We start from the raw sequence: 20,714 nt of genomic DNA on the forward strand, positions 1-20,714 counted from the left end.
TGCTTTACAAATATTATTTTTACCCCTCAAATCAATCATAGGATTTCAAACTTATTATTATTTCATTGTGGACATGAGGAAACTGACTCAAGCCGAAACTAATTTACTTGGCTAGGGCCACTTAATATATGGAACTACTTTGAACTCAGATTTTCCTGACTTCAATGCTATAGCTTCAACCACAGTGGCATCAGTATAAATAAAATAATATTTAGAAAACACAGGGCATCTAGTTGGCACCATGGCTAGATCACTGTCCCTGGAGTCAGGAGACTGAGTTAAAATCCAACCTCAAATACTTGACACTTACTAGCTATGTGACCCTGGGCTTAAGTGACTTTCCTTATCCCCTGTTGCTTTGCCAAAAAAAAAAAAAAAAGAAACCAAACCAAACAAACAACCCCCCCCCCAACAAAACAAAACAAAACAAAACATGGCAAGTAGTATTGTGAAGAAAAAAACCTTCAAATTGAATAACTTAGTGTCAGAAAAATCAGGGTGAAAGTAATGTTCTGACAAAATATTTGTTTTATTTCCATGAGTAAGTCACTTTAACTTAGATCACCAAACAACTCTATGATTGAAAATTACAAATTGTCACTCTTCATTATTTCAAAGAATTTCCATGTAGTTTCCCTACATTTGATAAATCAGAAATCAATCTTTCTCCCCTTCCCAAAAAAAGTTCATGCACAAAGTGCTATTCTTGAAGTTAGGATTACAAAGACCAGAAACATACAGCAGTTCTTCCCTTCAAGGAGTTTACATTTTATTGGAATGAGAAAACATTTATAGAGATAAATAGGAAGAAGAAAAAAGAAAAATCCAAAGTTATACAACATAATTTGATACCAGGGAAAGCAGAAATATCTTGGCTGGAGAATCATTTTGTCCACAAGAGTCCCTAATTCAGAATATGTGTTTTGAAGTTTCACCCTAGTTTGTTATTTCAAAAAGCAATAAATTGTTTCTAAGTGTAGACTTGTAAATGTAGAAATCTTAGCCTGAATCTTTTGAATTAACCTTTCAGGAGAAAGTAAAGAAAACATACTTATAACATCTATTTTAGTTAAATTTACCCAATTGTCACAGTCCTGCCTATATTACTGTTTTCATTAAGCAAAACACCTGGATCCTCCATACAGATTTGAAGTACACATTAAACCACTCAGCAGATGCTCTTCTCTGTCCTTGAATGTTCATGTTCAAACAGACTTATTCCAGAAGCTGATTGTCAATATTACAAAACCTTTCTTGGCGGCAGATGCTGTCTGACTTTTCTCATCTTTGTGTCTTATGGGTGCCATTGATGTAGCAGATGTGAAATATTTATTTGCCCCCCCCTTTTTATTTTTTGTTCCTCCAGGTATAAGATGGAAAAATATTTGAGAAAGAGAATTGATTAATTAATGTTGATTTGAGAGCAGATTTATGGTGTTCTGAGAGATATCTCATTACTTGTCAAGTGAAGAGTGTCAGGACATCAGTGTAATATAATAGCTAGATTTCTGAAATTTAGAATCAGAAAGACCTTGATTTAGATACTACTTTTGAACTTTACTAGCTGTCTTGTCATGACCAAGCTTTATAAGCTATCTGAGACTTTCTGTATGAAGAAAAAAGTGAGATAATATCTAAAGTGAGATGTAGGGCATAGTTGTAGATATAGTAACTGCCTCAAATTCAAGATAATCTGCTTCTTGGATATAGACTGCAACTTTGTGGAAGTCACTCAATATTTCAACTCTTCTAGGCAATACTGAAAAAATTCAACTATAATTTAAAAAATATAAAATATTTCCTTTTTCTCTGTATTTAATATAGATAATATAGCGACAGCAACAATAGCTAATATTTATCATATTTTAAGGTTTCCAAAACATAGCAAATCAGTTCTTCAAAACAGCTCCAAGATAGTTCTGTAAAGGGCCAGAACTCTGAAAAGATATACTTCAATCAAGGACAGCATGGTGCTTATAGTTAAGCACCTATTCAGTGTGAGATAATGGTTCTCTGCACAAATACTTAATATGATATGGTGATGTAATGGTTATACATGCTCAATGTGTTATAGTGATGTAATCGTACTGAGGTATTTAAGGGATTCTCAGACACACAGAAGAGTCTCTCAGCCACAGATACAGAGAAGACTTCAGGCTCCAGACTCCCGATTCCAGATTCCATCTTTAACTAGACTCATGGTGACCCTCCTACCTTCATCACTCCTCCACCACTTGGGCTGGTCCTGAGATCCTCCAGAAAGCTAGCCTGCACATTATATAGTTCTTTAGCACAACTCTGTATTACAAGTACTTCTATAATCCCCATTACACAAGTGAAGAAAATGAGGCAGAAAGAAAAGCAATGAGATAAAGAGAAAAAGAAAGAAAGTCCTTTGAAAGTCCAATGATACAAAGAAAATGATTGAGGATTCATTCATTCAAGCCATCAGTCAAATATCATTCAAGTGCTTACTATGTATCAAGTTTCATGTTAGGCCAATGTTCTTTGAAGTCAAAGTAAATGCTTATTCTATTGTCCTTTCTATATATCCCATCCTAGCATCAGGAAGAGCTACCATGGGACAGATTTTATCTGTTGACATTAGTCAAAGTTTAGGAAAGAGGTAAAAAATACTAGAAGAAGAAAAAAACAGAACAATGATGATAACAAATAAATGACCTTTAATATTCTTCAACCTCTACTACTGGAATTAATAGTAAGAGTAACTAACTGTAGTGATAAGAGAATGTTAAACTCAGAATTAGAAAAAAACTGTAATTGAATCCTGTCTCAAACACTTATCAGTTGTATGATACCAGGTGAGTCACCTTATCATTGTCTAACTCAGTTTCCTTCTCTCTAAAATAATGGTAATTATCTCTAATTTATAAAAGAAGGGAATAATACTCAAAGAATGAAAATTATTTGCTCTGGATCAAATGACTAGAGAATAGCAGAGCTAGAAATGTCTTATGTTTCAGGTTGCCATTTTTAGACTTCAAACCACAATATTGTAGTTGAGAGAAGGAAGAGAAAAAGTAAGAGAACACTAAAGGGGAGAGAGAAAGGAGAGAAAGTTATTATCTTCAAAATGAGACAATAGATAACAAATCATTTAACATTTCTGGAAAAGGAGAGGATATATGCAATAAAATTATAATAATAGGTGTCATTTCACTTATTTTTCTTCATCAAGCATGTATTAAGCATTTATTCAGTCATGCATATCCATATTCATGTCATCCCATACTATAAATATGTACTTTTATATTTTTTGTTGATCAGTAAGTATTTATTATTCTATGTCTACCATATATATGCACAATATCTTTAGTGATACAAGTATAAAAAATAAGGTGATCCCTGCTCATAATGAGGTTGGAATACAATCTTTGCTCATTTCTAATTCTCAAAAATATATTTAATCTTCTTTAAAAGTTAAAGTGTTGTCTCATTTAGAGAGGCTATCTGCACTCCTCTCTCCATTTTATCATTTTGTTTTTAAGCTTAAATTTAAATACAAACTCATTCCTGTGATTAATTATATTATTTATGGTTGTTCATTATACCATTTAGAGTCAGGATAGTTACTATTGAAAACAGTATAGAAGTATTTAACAGGAGGAATTAGTTTTTAAGTACAATTCTGGGACTTACTATTTGTGAAATAAAATAAACCTATAAATTTCCTGAACCTCTTTTCTCCTATCTAAAATGAAAAGATTATGCTAGTTATCTTTTAAGTTACTTTAAATGTCTACATCTATAGCTTGTGCTCTTATTTACTGGCCAAATAAATATGAAGCTTGTTAATAGAAAATTTTCTATATTTTTATACTTTTAGTTACTCTTTTAAAAAAATAGTATTTTATGTTCTCCCAGTTACATGTAAAATATTGGTTTTTAAAACTTTGAGTTTCAAATGTTCTCCCTCCTTCCCCATCCCCACTCTCCATTAAGAAGGCAAACAATTCCATAGTTTATATATGTGTAGTCATGAGAAAACATTTCCATAATAGTCATGTTGTGAAAAAAAATAGATTCAAAATAATTTTTAAAATAAAGTTTTAAAAGTATGCTTCAATATGTATTCAGACACTATCAGTTCGTTCTCTAGGAATAGATACCTATTTGTTCAAGATAAGTTCTTCAGAGTTGTCTTGGATCATGGATTCCTGAGAATAATCAAAACAGTCAATTATCTTACAATATTGCTGATATTTTGTATGCGGTACATTTTACTTTGTATCTGGTCATGGTAATCTTTCCAGGTTTTTCTGAGAGCATCATGCTCATAATTTCACAATACAAATTATTCCATAATTATCACATATGATAATTTTTTCAGCCATTCCCTAATTGATGGTCATCACTTAAATTTCCAATTTTTTGCCTTCAGAAAAGAGTGGGTCTAAATATTTTAATTATATAGGTCTTTTCCTTTTTATCTCTTTTGAGATAGAGAGGTAGTTAGGTCAAGGATATACATGGTTTTATAGCTCTTTGTGCATAGTTCCAAATTGCTCTACAGAATGCAACCATTTTGTATCCATTGATCAGTTCACTTCACCAACAGTGCAACAATGTCTCATCTTTTCCATGTTCCCTCCACCATCTGTTATTTTCCTTTTCCTTTTATGTCCTATTAGCCCAAATAATAGGCATGAGGTTTGTTTTAATTTGCATTTCTTCATTTAGCAATTAGAATATCTATTCATATGGAAAAACAGCCATATCTTTATTTCATCTGAAAACTGTTCATATCTTTTGATCATTTATTAATTGGGGAATCACTCTTATTTTTTTTATAAATTTGACTCAATTCTCTTTATATTTGTAGGGTAAGATAGATTTTGATACTCGAATGTGTATGTTATTTCCTCTTTGCACAAATTCTGATGACAGTAAGGTTCATTCTCTCCCCCTTACCTCCCACCATTGCCCTTATGGTAAAAACTTTTTCTTGCCTCTTTTATGTGAGATAATTCATCCCATTCTACCTCTCCTTTCCATTCTCCTAGTATATTCTTCTTTCACCCCTTAGTTTTATTTTTCTTAAATATCATACCTTCTCTTAGAAAAACCAACAAATAAAATGGGACTTCGATATTCTTTTTTCTTTGACAATTCCTGTTGCTTTATGTATGCCAACTCAATTCTTTTTGTCTGAGTAATGTCTTTATTTCTCTTTATAAAGCAGTGGATGAGAGACAAACATTACTAACTGAAGAAGGGAGAAGGGAAGGGAAGAGCACTAATAAGTTTTCATGTCCACTGGCCCTATTTTGCCTGCTTCTAGAACTATGATTATCAAGTGGATGTTATTATAAGAGAACTGGGTCTTAATTGGAAGAAGCAGTTCATACCTGTTAGTAAGATCACTATATTACAAAGCCTCCTATCCCATTTTTGAATAGCTCAATCTTTAAGCCCAGAGACTAGATTACAACTAGGGTTGTAATAGAATTGAATTGACGTTTATAGAAAGTTGAAGGAGATCATCTAAATCAAAATTTCAGATCTTCAATGAAGAAAAATTTCTGACTTGAAAGCAAGGGGAAAGACTCTTGCTTTACAAAAAAAAATTATAATCCTTTAGTTCAGGTATAAATAGAAATCATATCTGACTTCCAGAATCTAATCATTATTTGTTGAAACAATTTATCCATATTTTTATATATTTTTGGAACATAAAATTTTTTTGGAAACATAATTATCTTATAGGATGATTGTCATCACTCTATCAACCAGGAAGTTTTATTTTAAAATTATTTCAACTATTCAAAAATTTATATGCATTACAAATTCATGGGCAAGGGACAACTTTGAGATCATTTAATTCAAACCTTCTTCAAGCTTGTATGGTGTTATTCTGTGGTGCCCAGGTCCTTGTGACTCCATTTGGAATTTCTTGGCAAAGATACTGGAGTGGTTTGCTTTGTTTCTCCAAGGATCACCACCAACATCACTACCAAGAACAACAGAAATTGCCTTTTAGTTTGTTTTTATATGGTCCTTTAAGATTTACAAAGTGCTTTATATATTTTTCCTCTGATCTTTACAATTCTTTGATATAGATATTCTAATTATTATTATTTTACAGATAAGAAAACTGAGATTATAGAAGTTAAATGACTTGTCCAAAAGCATATTTTAATAGAGATGCCTCTTAAAAGTTTATTTATAGTTTTGACTACAATAATTTACTTTATATGGCATTTTAAGATTTATAGAAAAAAATTACTCAAAATCCTTATATGTGATACCTACTACAAGTGCTGTATTTAATTTGTAAAGAGTAAAATGAGGCTCTTTGAGGACTTAATTTAGGGATGTGCTGGTTTAAGTGCTTATTGTTATGTTTTCCAGATGAACATACACATTTACACCTCAGATATTGGCAAAACCTATTGTTCTGTTGATTGTCTAGATGTAAGAAAGTGTTAACAATGAAGATTTAACTTAAAGAGACTGTGAATACATATTCTCACCCACTTATCCCCCTACTTTTTCTAAACATTTATCAGCACACCCAGGTTTTGTTTTTTAAACATTGATTGAGCTCAATAGGAGTGCTGTAAGACCTCTGGGGAATGACATCACCAGCAGAATGCTGGATAGAGGCTAATCAAGACAAACAAATGATGATGTTAACAACAATAATGATCACAATAATTACAATAATCTCTACTGTTTATTTTTCTATCAGAATGTTCTTTTTCCGCTTCTTGTACTGGATCATGATCTATAACCTCTAACTGTGGGTATTCCTTGAAGTTGTGTCCTAAGCCCTCTTCTTTTCTCTGTTCTCTTTCTGTTTCTTTACCTCTTCCCCATCATTTCCTATGAGTTCAATTATTATTTCTACAAAAATGACTCTCAACTATAAAAATGAAGGTTCACTTTTTCTTCTGATTACCAGTACTACATCACCAATTAGTTGTTTCTGGGATATTTCAAATGTAATCTCTAGGAGACATGTTAAACTCAAAAGTGAACTCATTATTTTCCTATCCTCCTTCAATGCTCCTTTCTTTCAGACCTCTCTATTTTTCTCAAAGGCACCAAAATCCTTCTCATTTTCCAACATTCTAACCCCCATATTATCTAGGATTTCTCATCTTCTCTCAACCCACACATCAAATCAGTGGACAAATTTTGCTATCTTAATGACATTTATTACTCTCCAATCTCTTCTTTCCACTCATATAGCTTCTGCCTTATTATACACATTCATTACCTCTCACCTAAAATATTACACCTTCCTCCTAATGATTTTCTCTGTCTCAACGTTCTCATCATTTTATGATCTACTATAAAGTAACTGAATGCCAAAGTAATTTTCCTCAAATTCATAACTGACCTTGTCATTCCTTTTTTCAATCAGTTCCACTTGTTTTTAAAATTTTCAACAACCCGGACCTACATTGTTTACTTATTATTGTCTATTATTCCCCATCCTCTTCTTGAACTCCAGATAAGTTGGCTTTTTCTCTATTCCTCTCACAAGAAACTCCATTTACATTTCTGTATCTTTGTACTGGGTAACTGTCATGCTTGGAATGTTCTTCTTCCAATCATTTTCATAAGATACCCTCTTTCTTAAGTTGCAGTCAAGACCTTGTATTCTTCATGAAACACTTTCTTTTCCTTCTATCCCAAATGTTAGTAATCTTCCTTAGAAACCTTTTTGTATTTAACTTCTTTCTTATATTCAAACTCATTAACTATCTTTTGTTTTGAATCTACAGTTATATATTTAGTTTGCATTCCTAATTAAAATTTAAGCTCCTTACATGCAGAGATTGCTTCATTCTTTGTTTTTCTATTTCTGGAGTCTACAGGAGTCACAATAAGTACTTGTTAATTAAATGATTGATACAAGTAGATACCTACTTTGTAGTAAATAGAAAGCTACCTTACAGTCAAGAAGACATATATGAAGCCCTGCTTTTGACTCATGATGACTCTGGGAAAATTATTTAACTTCTTGATGACCCAGGCAACTTTTTAAAATCTCTAAATGACAGAGGAAATACAAGTATGTATTAGTAGAGAAAATTCATTTTCAGAGATTTTCCTATACCAAGTCTGATAAAATTTTCATAAAATAAAGGAAGAATAAAAAAAGAAACTGCTTGGTTCCAGAAATGTAAAAATGAAAAAAAAAGGTAGAAATATCTCTGTTTTTAAGGACTCTGTATTCTTCCTGAGGAGATGAAATGTGTACATGTTTCAGAAACAACTGAGGGAGTGGGAGGAAAAAAAAATTTCCATTAAGACATGTCATCCAAGCTTTGAAGGAAGCTACAAAAGGTAGTGGTGAGAAGAGAGCATCCTTCAGGGATGGAGGATGGAGTGTTTTAAGGCAGAAAGAGGGGATTCCTAATGATGAAATCAAGGAACAGACAGTAAGTTAGTTTGGCTGCATATAGTATACATGAAAAGGAATAATATGAAATCATCCTGAAAAAAATATGTTTGCCATAGTGTGGCTGAGGAGTAATTGAAATTAAAAAAAAATGTTCCCTTCTTATATAAAATATTTTCTATTTCCAAGAAGCATTTTAACAATGCTTTAAAACTGTACTGAGCACTTTTCTTCTGCAGAATTTGGATTGAAGTTGGATGAAAATCTTGTGAAAAGGTGATTTCCACTAAAAATCAATTTTATATCATATACCAAGGATGAATAATAGCTGGGCCAGCCTACATATTTCTTTTAGAGGGTCTAGGGAGAATTTTCTTGAGCTGGGATTTAATCTGTGTAGAAAATTCCTTCAGTGGAAATTCTCTCCCATCAATGAAGTTTGGCCAGTCATTTATAACTTAGGGTCATAGAAAGTTGCTTAGGATTATTGAAAGATTAAGTGTGTTACCTTGATCATAAAGCTAGAATATACAAAAGGTAGGGCTTGAGGGACAATCAGCTGGAACAGTAGATAGACTATTGATTTTAGAATCAGAAAGACCTGAGTTTAAATTCAACCTCAGTTACTTGATACTTATTAACTGTGCGATCCTGGGCAAGTCACTTAATCCTGATTGCCTCACCAACCCTGCCTCCCCCCACCTTCTAATGGGGTTTGAATTCAGATAATTCTGAATCTAAGATTGAACCTCTCTTATATTATGCTATTTTGCATATCCTGAGATCTATGTTATGCTTGAAATTAGAATAATTGACTTAAGTATCTTTAATTACTTCCATGTTCTTAGTTTGGACTAAGTTATGGTAACTTAACTTATTATGTTACCATATTCATTTGATTGAGAAATTAAGGCTTTATTGGCAATTATCAAAGTTAAGAGCTTTGATATATTGGATATTTGTAAAAAATAAATCATCACAAATGGTTAATTTTTATCTTTTCATATTTATGAATACTACCTAAGCATTTAAAATAAAATGAGAAAAGACATTCTAAATATATATATATATATATTTCATATGTATTTATACATATTATATATATATGATATGTATGTGTGTATCTCTGTGTGTGCCTGTATTATTTGAATGATAATATATTAAATTAAAAGTCTCATAGAATTTTCTATGACTTTGGCTGATATTTATAATCTCATTTATTTTATTTTATTCTTTTATTTTTTAAAGACTAGACCCTTTTATTTTGCCAAGGTCGAAAGTGTTATAGCTAAGACTATAAACCCTACTCAATTGCTGATTCACATGGAAGTTTTGACATTCTCTGTTTCTGACCTGGGCTGTTTAATCTTTGAAGATATATCCCCCTAATATCATAGGGACTTATCCTATAGGTATTGATTTCAATAAGTATATCTAATTTATATAAGCCATATTATAATTTAAAACTTGATCTTAAGTTATCTATCATTCTTAGGCTCCTTAGAAATAAATAATATATGTATGATTCACCAAGCATAGTTATAACTTCATTTAGAACTGATTTAAACTGCCTGAAATTAAAGTCCTCTTTCTCCATATTATATCTATTTTTGTTATATTATATCTTTGTTCTATTTCTTTTACATCTTTTCTTTCTCAGACCTTATAAATATTATGTTTGCTTGCCTATTACATAAGATAATTATGTTTTTTATTTTCCTATTTCATTTTTTAAAAATCATATTTCCCCCCTCTATCAGATTCTTAGCTTCTTAACAACAGGGATTGTGTTGATCCAAACTCTTTTCTCCTTTACTTTCTCCTAATATCCTCACCATCTGGCACTGTGCTATAAATACAGAAGATTCTTAAATGTTTGTTGTTCGTTATTTCTACTCTTGTCAAACTTTTTACAAACCTATTTAGAGTTTTCTTGGCAAAGATACTAGATTAGATTAGATTGCCTTTTTCTTCTCTGACTCATTTTACAGATGAGGAAATTGAGGCAAATGATTAAGTGATTTGCCTAAAGACACAATATACTAGAACATGTCTGAGATTGAATTTGAACTCAGGTCTTTCTTTTTCCTGGCCGGGCACTCTATGCACAATATTACCTAATTGCCAACATTTGTACTAGAGTAAAATACATATTTATTAAGTGCTTATTCTGCACAAAGCAATAAATGTTCAGTGAATGAATAAATAAATGTGTTGAAGAATGCTTCATAAAAAAAATTGCATTGGATAAACTAAAATCTTTTAAAGAACAAATTGCTGAGATTTGACTTCTGGGAGCTAAAAGGGTGGATTAAATAGGAAATCACCATAACTATTCCATATTCATCTCTAAGTAACCATAAATTAGCACAAACAGATTCTGGAATAGTACTACCTGTGAAAAGAAGAGGTTAAATAACACTTGAGCTCAAGAAACCTGGAAGATTGGCAGGAAAGATCTATTTTACTGCTGTAAAAGTGGAGCACAATCCAGGACAGGAATCATCCCAGAAAATCATGAGGAAGTCCCAAATCAGGAAATAAGAAAAAAAAAAGAAAAAAAGAAACTAAAAAGGCTATCAGGAGCCCCAATGTGGTGAGCAGACAAAGTCAATAGCAGTTTTGTCTATTTGTATCAGTGTAACCAGGGGAATAGCTAGGAAAATCAACGTTTCATCTTGGCCCCAGGCAAAAAGGCAATCTTGAACTGTGAAACTCCACTTGCTTAAGCATAGCCCCAGAGAAAGAAGTAGCCTTCAGCAGCCAGAATCCACCAGCTTCAATGTGGTTCCAGAGCAAACAGGTAACCTCCAACTCTACCAGTATCTAAGCAAAGAGAATGTAACCAGGTGCTTCATTTTATCTTCACTGGGCTCCGTATATGCCATGTACCATCACTAGGTCCCTAGCTCAGCACTAGGCAAGCTACCAGATCAGCCTCCAGCAGCACCAGCCATCCCTTTCCCCATCCAATAACCTTATTGGAGCACCTGGAAAAGGGATCCTCTGGGAGCCTCAGGGCAATCTGGTGAAACACCAGGTAAATTAGGTAGGGCCTGCAGCACTTGGCACAAGAAACCTGAGACAGTGTCCCTTACACTTTGTAAGCAGCACTCATGTGAAAAAGAAAGGAACAAGATGAAAAAAGAACAAAAAATTAATTTGACCAGAAAAAAAAAAAGTTATTGTGATGTCAGACCCAGATTAACTCACAAACTCAAAAGAGGGCAAAACCCATAAGGAAAAATGGGAAGAATTCTTAAGGCTAGAAGAATTTCATGGAAGAGCTAAAAACAAGCTAAATAATCATATAAAAGAGGTAGAAGAAAAATTGGGAAAAGCAATGAGAATAATGCAAGAGAATTATGAAAAAAGAATCAACTGCTTAGGGGAAAAAAAAAACTACATAAAAACTAGAATTGGCCAACTGGAAAAGAAAGTACAAAAACTTCTTGAAGAAAACAGTACCTTAAATGTTAGAAATGAGTTAAGTTGGAGCTAATGACTCCATGAGACTCAGCAGAGCCCTGGGCAATTAAGCATCTTCCGGCAGTCAGACCTCTACTTGTCTCAGTACAGCACTAGGGAAACACAAACATACCCCACTTGGCCTTAGTACATGCCAGGTGCAATCTAGGGATTCACTCCTAGGAAAAGTGCCAAAACCCACCCCACCTCCAGCAGAGCCTGCTACCTCTCACTCCAACCCTTCAGTTAGCACTAGACATCAGAGTCCTCTATTGGTTCAGGGTACCAATAGTTCAGCACCAGAATTTAATGGAAGAAGCCTAAGAAAGTATTCCTTCCAGCCAGGAAGCAGAACCCAAAGTTAAAAGAAAGAACTCAAAGTTAAAAGTTTTGGAATATGAATGCAATGGAATACTATTGTGCGATGGAAATGAAAAAAAAACATACAAATTTCCAAAAAGTTCTGGAAAGACTTATTTGAACTGATGAAAAATGAAATGAGAAGAACCAGGGAAACATACAACTAGAATTTCTTTCCTTTGTGAAGTGACATTTATACAAAGAAAAGAATTTTATTTTTGAGAAAATGAATATTTTAGATGATGTGAAATAGTATATCTGTGAATTTAAAATAAATGTGTACAATTTCATCTTATATCTTTAGGTGATTAAAAGATTAGAACAAATATTAAAATTAGGAAAAATGTCTAGTTCAGTGGGTTTTTAATTCCATAGAAATGTTCTTCCTTTAAGTTATTATCAATAGTGAAATATAATAGTAAAATAAATTGATTGTTATTTTCATTGGTAATTGTAAACTTTCATTAAAATAAAGCAGATATTAAAATTTTTAAAATTTATATTGGTGGTTTTCAGGTAAAGAGAAAAGTATCTTCCCCAATAAAAAACTCCAGTGGAGGCTATTTTTAAATTTCATAAAGACAGCAGATGAGTTTTATGCAAGATATAACTATATTTGTGTTTTGATAAAAACTCAAGATGCTTCTCACAATATTGGTGAGACATTAGAAGCGAATGCCTCCTAGAAAAAAACAATCCATTTTCAGCATTTTTAAAACTGTTCTTTTGCGTCAAAAAATTGTTTTAATAGAGTATAACAGAAACACAGATTATAGATTATAGAGACAGAGGCATTTATAGGGAACTTCTCCAGTGATATTTTAGAGCTGGAAAGGGTTGTAGAGACTATCTTGATAAACATAATTGCCCCCTTCTCTTCCCTAATACATATTTAGCCCAAGAACCAAAGATTCAAAGGGGGAAAGATGACATGCTTAAAATCACACAGAAAATCAAAATGGAAATATATTGAGAGAGTGAAAATAGTATTATATTTGGAATCTGATTACCTGAGTTCAAATCCAGGCATTACCTCTTACAATTTCTGTGAATTAATGCATATGAATCCCATTCCCTAAACTTCATTTCCCTCTTATTTAAAATAAGGGTATTGAAATCCTTGATCTCTAAGGTCCCTTGCAGAACTAAAACTTGATATAGTTATAAATAGTAGGTATTCCAAGTCTCAATATAATTCACCCTATTTTATCACCCATTTTATACCACTCAGCTTCCTTTTGATTTTGTATGACCAATCATTGAAGCAGTACACTGAATAGTATTTGAGGGCTCAGAAAAAAAATGTTGATGTATTTTACATAGAAATGATAGTGTTATTAGGAAGAAATGTTTTTATCTTCAGATAAAAAAAGGTATATTTCATTTATTACTTTTTTCTTTTATATCCTTCAAATTCTCTTTTTAGTGGTGGCATAGTTAATAGCATCAATTTACATCTAACCTATCACTATACACAGGCAAAATATTTTTGATGAAACTATTCAACTAATTACTAGTGCACTTTAACAAAATGAAGAAAATAAATATTGAAATACAAAATGGTAACTTCTAAAGCTTAATTGAATTCTTGATTATACACCATTTTTGATCATTCTTTATCTTATAAATATTTAGTCTTGTGTCATATATGATTTCCCAACAGGAAAGGAAATTATTTTCTACTGTCTTTGATCATTTTGGATGATCTACAAATTCTAATATGCCATACTTGTTACTCTTTACCTTCCTTTTTTCTTGTTACCAGGTACCATATTTTATTCCTTCTAGTAATGACTTGGATTCACTGCTTACTTTAAATTCTACTAATGAAACTCCAGCAATGGCTCTCATGAATTCACATCTGATATATTTATCATCTATGTGAATTGTAATAAGTCAATTATCATTTCTAAGACTCATCTCTAAATGAGGTGTGTTGATGTAAATTGACTGTAATATCATTTTCAGTTCTAGATTGCATATCTTTTGACCTCTGTAATTTTAGTAGCTCCTAAAATATTTACCAGTTCCTGTCTTGCTTTTTTGAATCCATTCTATGTTATTGTTTTTTCCCTAGTATTATTCTAAGTATCATTATGTGAACCTGAGCAAGTTTTACAAACCAAACCTTGGGCAAGATCCATGAAATAAAATTTTAAATCAGATTGTTAAGACATTTTGAGTTAGAAAGGACAATTTTGCATTCATTGTATCATGTTAGAAAAATAACCAGGAGCAATAGAAAATTAAAGATATAGACCCTAAGATAGAATGAATTCATCTGTAAACAGGATTATTAAACACTAGTTAAATTGGGGATAGTTAATCAAGGGAATCACTTTTGTGGAATCCAGCACTAATAGATTCATTAAAAATGCACATGCTATTGAATCAGTATAAGATGTCCCCATACCAATGAAATAATGAATATATATATATCATAGCTAGATATAGATAGAATAAACTTGTCACTCAATTGTCTATACTCAGGTTTTCCCTGTGAAATGTAATATAAAGATAACTATCATATGTGTAAAAATGCTTCAATTTATTAGCAAGTTATATTTAACATAGTCTTAAACCCATGTAAGGTTTTAGAGGTTGGTTGGCAAATGTATAGGTATATTTTCAATTATGAACATGAAGGATGAAGGGCTTCATTTGTTCTTATAGCTCCTAGGTATAAAAAAATACTTCTCCCCATCTTCCCCCCCCCCCACTGAATATTGGTATGATATAGCACAGCTGTTATGATGGCACCAATCCCATGTATAATGTGGCCAAAAAAAATTCCTTGTAAGTTGAATTCATCATGGAAATAGAACCACCTACCTTGAAAAAAATTGATAAAGCATTAAATAACATTTAGCCCTATTTCTCTTTAACAAGAATATATATTCTTTTTATAATTTATTATTTCAGCACTGGACATGAGAAAAAATAGTTTTATGCACATATAAGAAGTAAATAGGATTTTACATGTAATCATAAGGATTGATGGTAAGTACCAGGGGTAAGAGCTTTTATTTTGAGCATATAGAAAACTTTTGTATCTTTAGTGAACAAAGGCATTTGTATAGATAGTCCCAACATGGACTCAGGTAAGAAAAATGTTGAGTAAGTAAGGACAGGTAGTGTGATACTCAAATTAGAACTTTATATTTATCTTTGGCCACCTGGGATTTTGCCATGGAAAATCAATCTTTTAATGAACAGTCTGAGGAAATCTGATTTCTGTTGTAAAATTTTAGGCATTTTAAACTTTCTTAATTTTATTCTAATAATTCCTGGAAGTAATTTCCTTCCTTCCTCCAAACCTAAACATTAAACCTTCCTTTGTAATGAAGAAAAACAGACAAAATACCTGATAAAGTGATAAATCCATCAATGTGTACAATATTCTCTTTGAATAATCCCCAACATTTTGGCTAATAGGAAGGAGATATTTATCAACTGTTATTGGTTTTCAGTTATTCAGGGTTTGGCTTCTTTTTAATTTTAATTTTAATTTATATTTTTATAACCATTGAACATATTGGCTTTTTGGTTCTACCTACTTCATTTAGCATTTCCTCAAGCTTTTGAATTTTTTTCTGTCTTTTTTTTGGGGGGGGGAGGGTTAAGTGACTTGCCCAGGATCACACAGCTAGGAAGTGTTAAGTGTCTTGAGGTCAGATTTGAACTCAGATCCAACTGACTTCAAGGCTGGTGCTCTACCCATTGTACCACCTAGCTTCCTATTCTCTTTTTTTTATTTTGTTTTGTTTTGTTTTTCCCAACATATGGTACTATTTTATTATAGGCCTAAGCTTCAGTTTATTGTCATATCCCAACTAATAGATATCTGCTTTTTTTCCCACTCTTTTGTTACCACCAAAGTGCTGTCATTAGTATATTTTTTCAGTATATATTTTGCTTCTAGTTTCCACTTTGCGTTCTATGCACAATAACTGAATTTCTGAATGAAAACATGTAGATAATTCAGTTACTTTTCCTGCATAATTACAACCACTTATTTTTTTTTTTGTAATTTCTAGGATTGTTGTTTTAATTACTCTTAAGATATTTTCATTGCTCCTTGCTACTCTATCTTCCAACTGAAGGCTTTGTTCAGTCAAGATCCCTTCAAAAAGTGTGGTGAGAGGATAATGATTTCTGGTTTTATTGTATCTTTTACTAACCATTGAACTATATTTCTCTATGGACATGATTACATACCAGTTCACCTACAAATACTCCCTGAAAGCACTTCTTTAAAACTCCCTTTTTTAGTTATTCGTTCAAAAGCCATTTTATCCAGTCTATTTTTGGTATTTGTGCAGTTTGCTTTCTCTTAAGTCAAACCTTAACTGCCCTCTTTTGGGACTTTGTTGCTCCTGGTACATATGATAGTGTGTATTCCGTACAGTTCATCAGAAATTCTTTGCCTCCCAACCTAATCTCTACAGAATGTATAGTATATAGTGGGGGAGTTAAAAAGGAGAATGAAGAACTTTTTAGAACTTCAATATCCCAATTCTTTCCCTTAAGTTAGATTGGGCCCTCTTAGATAGAAGTCCTCAGCAGGATGGTAGGATTGTTACAGACTGTAACCTCTCTACAAAGCCCAAATCTGTCAGAAGGTCCATTAGTAACAGAAAAACCTAATGTTGATGAAAGTTTTTGATGTACCCTATAAAGAGTCTAGTGGCTGCCCTTGATATCAGTAGTATAGGATTCTAGATAAAGCATAAAAGACAAGTAAGCTGAGCTGAGAATGAAATAGCTGACATCCTGGATGAGACACTGCTCTACACTTAGGAAAGGTGCCTCTAACAGCAGGTTGGAGGCAGCAGCAGCTGTAGATCTATTTGGTGGATTTCAGTGTAACTTGAAAGATTGGAGCAGAAATGCTTCCCTATAACTTTGTCACTCACTTCTTCCAGCTGATCACTAGCTAGTGAGAAAATGAACAGACAATACTTTCTGACCCATGTAGCAAAGCACAGTGAGATAAAAAAGGACTACTAACAGCTAAATAGAAACATTGTGAAGCATGTTTCATTTTGATTTCTTTGTTAGGACAGATACTTTCTTGAAGGATGAAAAGTATTTGTGACATTATTAAAGCTATTTGGATAAATCACATTGAAAGGAAGAAAAAAAAAAGAACCTTATTGTGAATGTGTGCAGTTGAGGCTGCCTTTATTACCCTAGGCTAATGTAGCTGGCAGTGTTGCTTATACATCCAAGACTAATATAAACACAATCTTGGGCAAATGTAGCCTAACATTCAACCCAGATTCCAATTATTTGAACAGCCAGGTATAACCCTGATATGTTAGAAAAGGACTTCCTTTTTCCTGCCAACAAATATACAAACATATACTATCACTGGAAGAACAAGAATATTAAAATAATTCAAAAAGGAATATAGGGGAAACACACAAAAAAGTTTTAATACAAGGAAGAGTGAGGTAAGATCATAAGACAACCCTAAGCAAGGTGTGGAGAGGTTTGTGAAGAGGTGAGAAATCATTTTTACTTTTGAGGGGAGTTTGAGTGAAGTTGGTAAGTGATCAGGAAGGCTTCCTGGAGGACTGACCTTCCCATCTAAATGGGATGTTGAGGAATGGGAAGGATTAATATACTTAAAATAGTAGTAAAGGAGGAGAGAGCCCATTAAATATGGAATTTGAATGGTGAGGTGATCAGTTTGAGCAAAATCATAAAGAAAAAAAGACGAGATAAGAATACTAAATGGACAGTAGTCTGATTCAGCTAGAATGCAGAATACATAAAAAAGGGGTAGCTAGTGTCTTTCTTTTGCAGAAGCCCAGAATGAACTATGAATTGAGTACAGTTGTTTCCAATTTAAAAAAAAAAGAATTCTGTTTTTTTTGTTTTTCTTTTTTCTTTCTTTCTTTTTAAATAATTATAAATTTTTATTGACAGAACCCATACCTGGGTAATATTTTACATTATCCCTTGCACTCACTTCTGTTCTGATTTTTCCTCTCCCTCCCTCCACCCCCTCCCCCAGATGGCAAGCAGTCCTATACATGTTAAATATGTCACAGTATAGTCTAGATACAATATATGTGTGCAGAAAGAATTGGATTCAGAAGGTAAAAATAACTAGGGAAGAAAAACCAAAATGCAAACAGCTTACATTCATTTCCTAGTGTTCTTTCTTTGGGTGTAGCTGCTTTTGTTCATCATTGATCAATTGAAACTGAGTTAGATCTACTCTGTTAAAGAAATCCACTTCCATCAGAATACATCTTCATATAGTATCATTGTTGAAGTATATAATGATCTCCTGGTTCTGCTCATTTCACTTAGCATCAGTTTATGTAAGGCTCTCCAAGTTTCTCTGTATTCATTCTGCTGGTCATCTTACAGAACAATAATATTCTATAACATTCATATACTACAATTTACCCAACCATTCTCCAACTGATGGGCATCCATTCATTTTCTAGTTTCTAGACACTACAAACAGGGCTGCCACAAACATTTTGGCACATACAGGTCCCTTTCCCTTAAAAAAAAAAAAAAAGAATTCTTACAAGTTGGTCTAGAGCAGAGGGAAATAAGGTCAGAAAAATAAAGAATTATTAACTCTAGAAAGAAGCATCAGATCGGGAGCTCAGAGCTGTATATTTGAACAAAATCCCCAACATCAGCACAACAATAAGTTTACCAGAGACACAAACAGAATTTGAACAGAGATGGTTATTTTATTTTACCTCGGGGCTTCTACAACCCTGCAATAATTGATTGTGGTATAAAATATTCTGGAGTATTAAATAATAATCATAAAATAAACCAATAAATAAACCACAAAATGAAATTCTTTGAAAACAGAAACTTTAATAAACAATCAATAGCAATTTTTTGGTAGCCAAAAACGCTTTACAGATTAAAGAAATTTTTGGATTCCTCCATTTTAGAACACATATTTATGAGTTACCAGTGAAGAGAAATGAGTGAAACTGTATATTTCTTATGATGTAGGGAATATAAATTATATATTCAGAACCAGAAAGGATTTCTGAGTTATATAATACAAGTTCATATTGTATGTATGACAAAACTTAAGATCAGAACTTTTTTGACATGCTGAATTTCACAAAGTAGAAAGCCATAGCACTGGGATTTGAACGCCTGTCCTCTGCCTTCAAATTCTTCACTTTTCACAATGTGTCTCAGGATAAAAACAAAAACATATGATGTAAAGAGATTAAAATCAGCTCAAGGTGTAATTGTGTCTTATTATTTTTCTAAATACCTTGATTGTTTTTGATATTCAATTAGTTTTTCATTAATCTAGTTCTTCATTTTCATCAATGGTGGAAAAATGCCTTTAGAATAGCCTGAATCAAAAGTGCCCTTCAAAAAAAAAAATTAATCATTTTAGCAATTTTCTAAAAAGCTGTTTCTATGATTTTTAAAAGTAATTATGTTTTGAATTTATATACTGTCTTCATCAAAGCAATTCAGAGATATTAATCTGTGGTGCATGATTGGCCTGGGGGAGATAACAGAGTATCTAGGCTCATTCTTATCCTAAACCCAGCTTTCCCTTCCTTCTCCAAAGGAATGACTGTCAGCAACCTTTTTGGTATTTTCAACTAAGGGCTTAGCTCAATTTATACATTATTCAAAAAGGCCATTGCTTTATTTCTTCTATCTCCTTAACCAACTTTTTTACTATTTTATTTTTAATGTATTCATGACATAAGTTAATTGGAAATTTGAAAAGTTTTGAGTTTTTTATTTGAAAATATATTCTGATGTCTAATCTCACACATTTAATTGATTCAGTTTCCTTGAGATGCTCAATGAGGTCTTCGTCTCAAGTTCACCCAAGATTTCACTCTTGTTTTTTGGAAGGGGGACGAGTTTAATTAAAGTGTATTAGGAACAGTGGTAGAGGTGTACACAGACAGTTTTATGAATATAGTTGTTCCAAGAGGTAAAGGCAACATTTCCCCCCAACATTTATGAGGGCAACATTTAGGCCCCTAGAAATATCATTGTTTCCCCTCTGGTAAAGTGGTAGCTAAATGGTGAGCATAACTCCAAGTTTCACAAATCAGATTTTTATCTTATTTAAAGTGAGTTTGGAGATTGGGGTGCAGTGGTAAAAGAAATATACACTTATCAAATCAAATACCCATATATCATTGAAACATTTGTGAATATATTGGAACCTCTATGCCTTTGGGTGGGTCTTTGTATATCTACTTCTACATATGAATATTTGTATAGCTACTACTCAAAAATGATTAGCAAAAGTATACTAAAATGTAAGCTCTTTTATAACGATCGTGCTCGCACCCAGGATACCCCAGAATCAGCTGGAGTTAGGATAAGCAAAAGTCCTCAATCTTTATTCTGGGTCCTCAGATGTCCAGACGTGGTATTGAACAGGATGGAAGCAGAATCAACCCGACCGCCTTCTACCTCGTCTACCGCAGAGAGTGTGTCCCTGGCTAGCCCTACTCCACCCCCTAGTCCCTCCTAT

The 20,714-nt window shown here is 32.7% G+C and overlaps 1 protein-coding gene across 1 annotated transcript in view; it reads left to right on the plus strand.

Annotated features, from left to right (window-relative positions):
• CSMD1 (CUB and Sushi multiple domains 1) overlaps window positions 1-20,714 on the plus strand; it is a 2,716,069-nt gene that overhangs the window by 383,791 nt on the left and 2,311,564 nt on the right. The window lies entirely within an intron of this gene.

This window comes from Antechinus flavipes, chromosome 2, assembly GCF_016432865.1.
Source record: "Antechinus flavipes isolate AdamAnt ecotype Samford, QLD, Australia chromosome 2, AdamAnt_v2, whole genome shotgun sequence".
Classification (NCBI taxonomy): domain Eukaryota; kingdom Metazoa; phylum Chordata; class Mammalia; order Dasyuromorphia; family Dasyuridae; genus Antechinus; species Antechinus flavipes.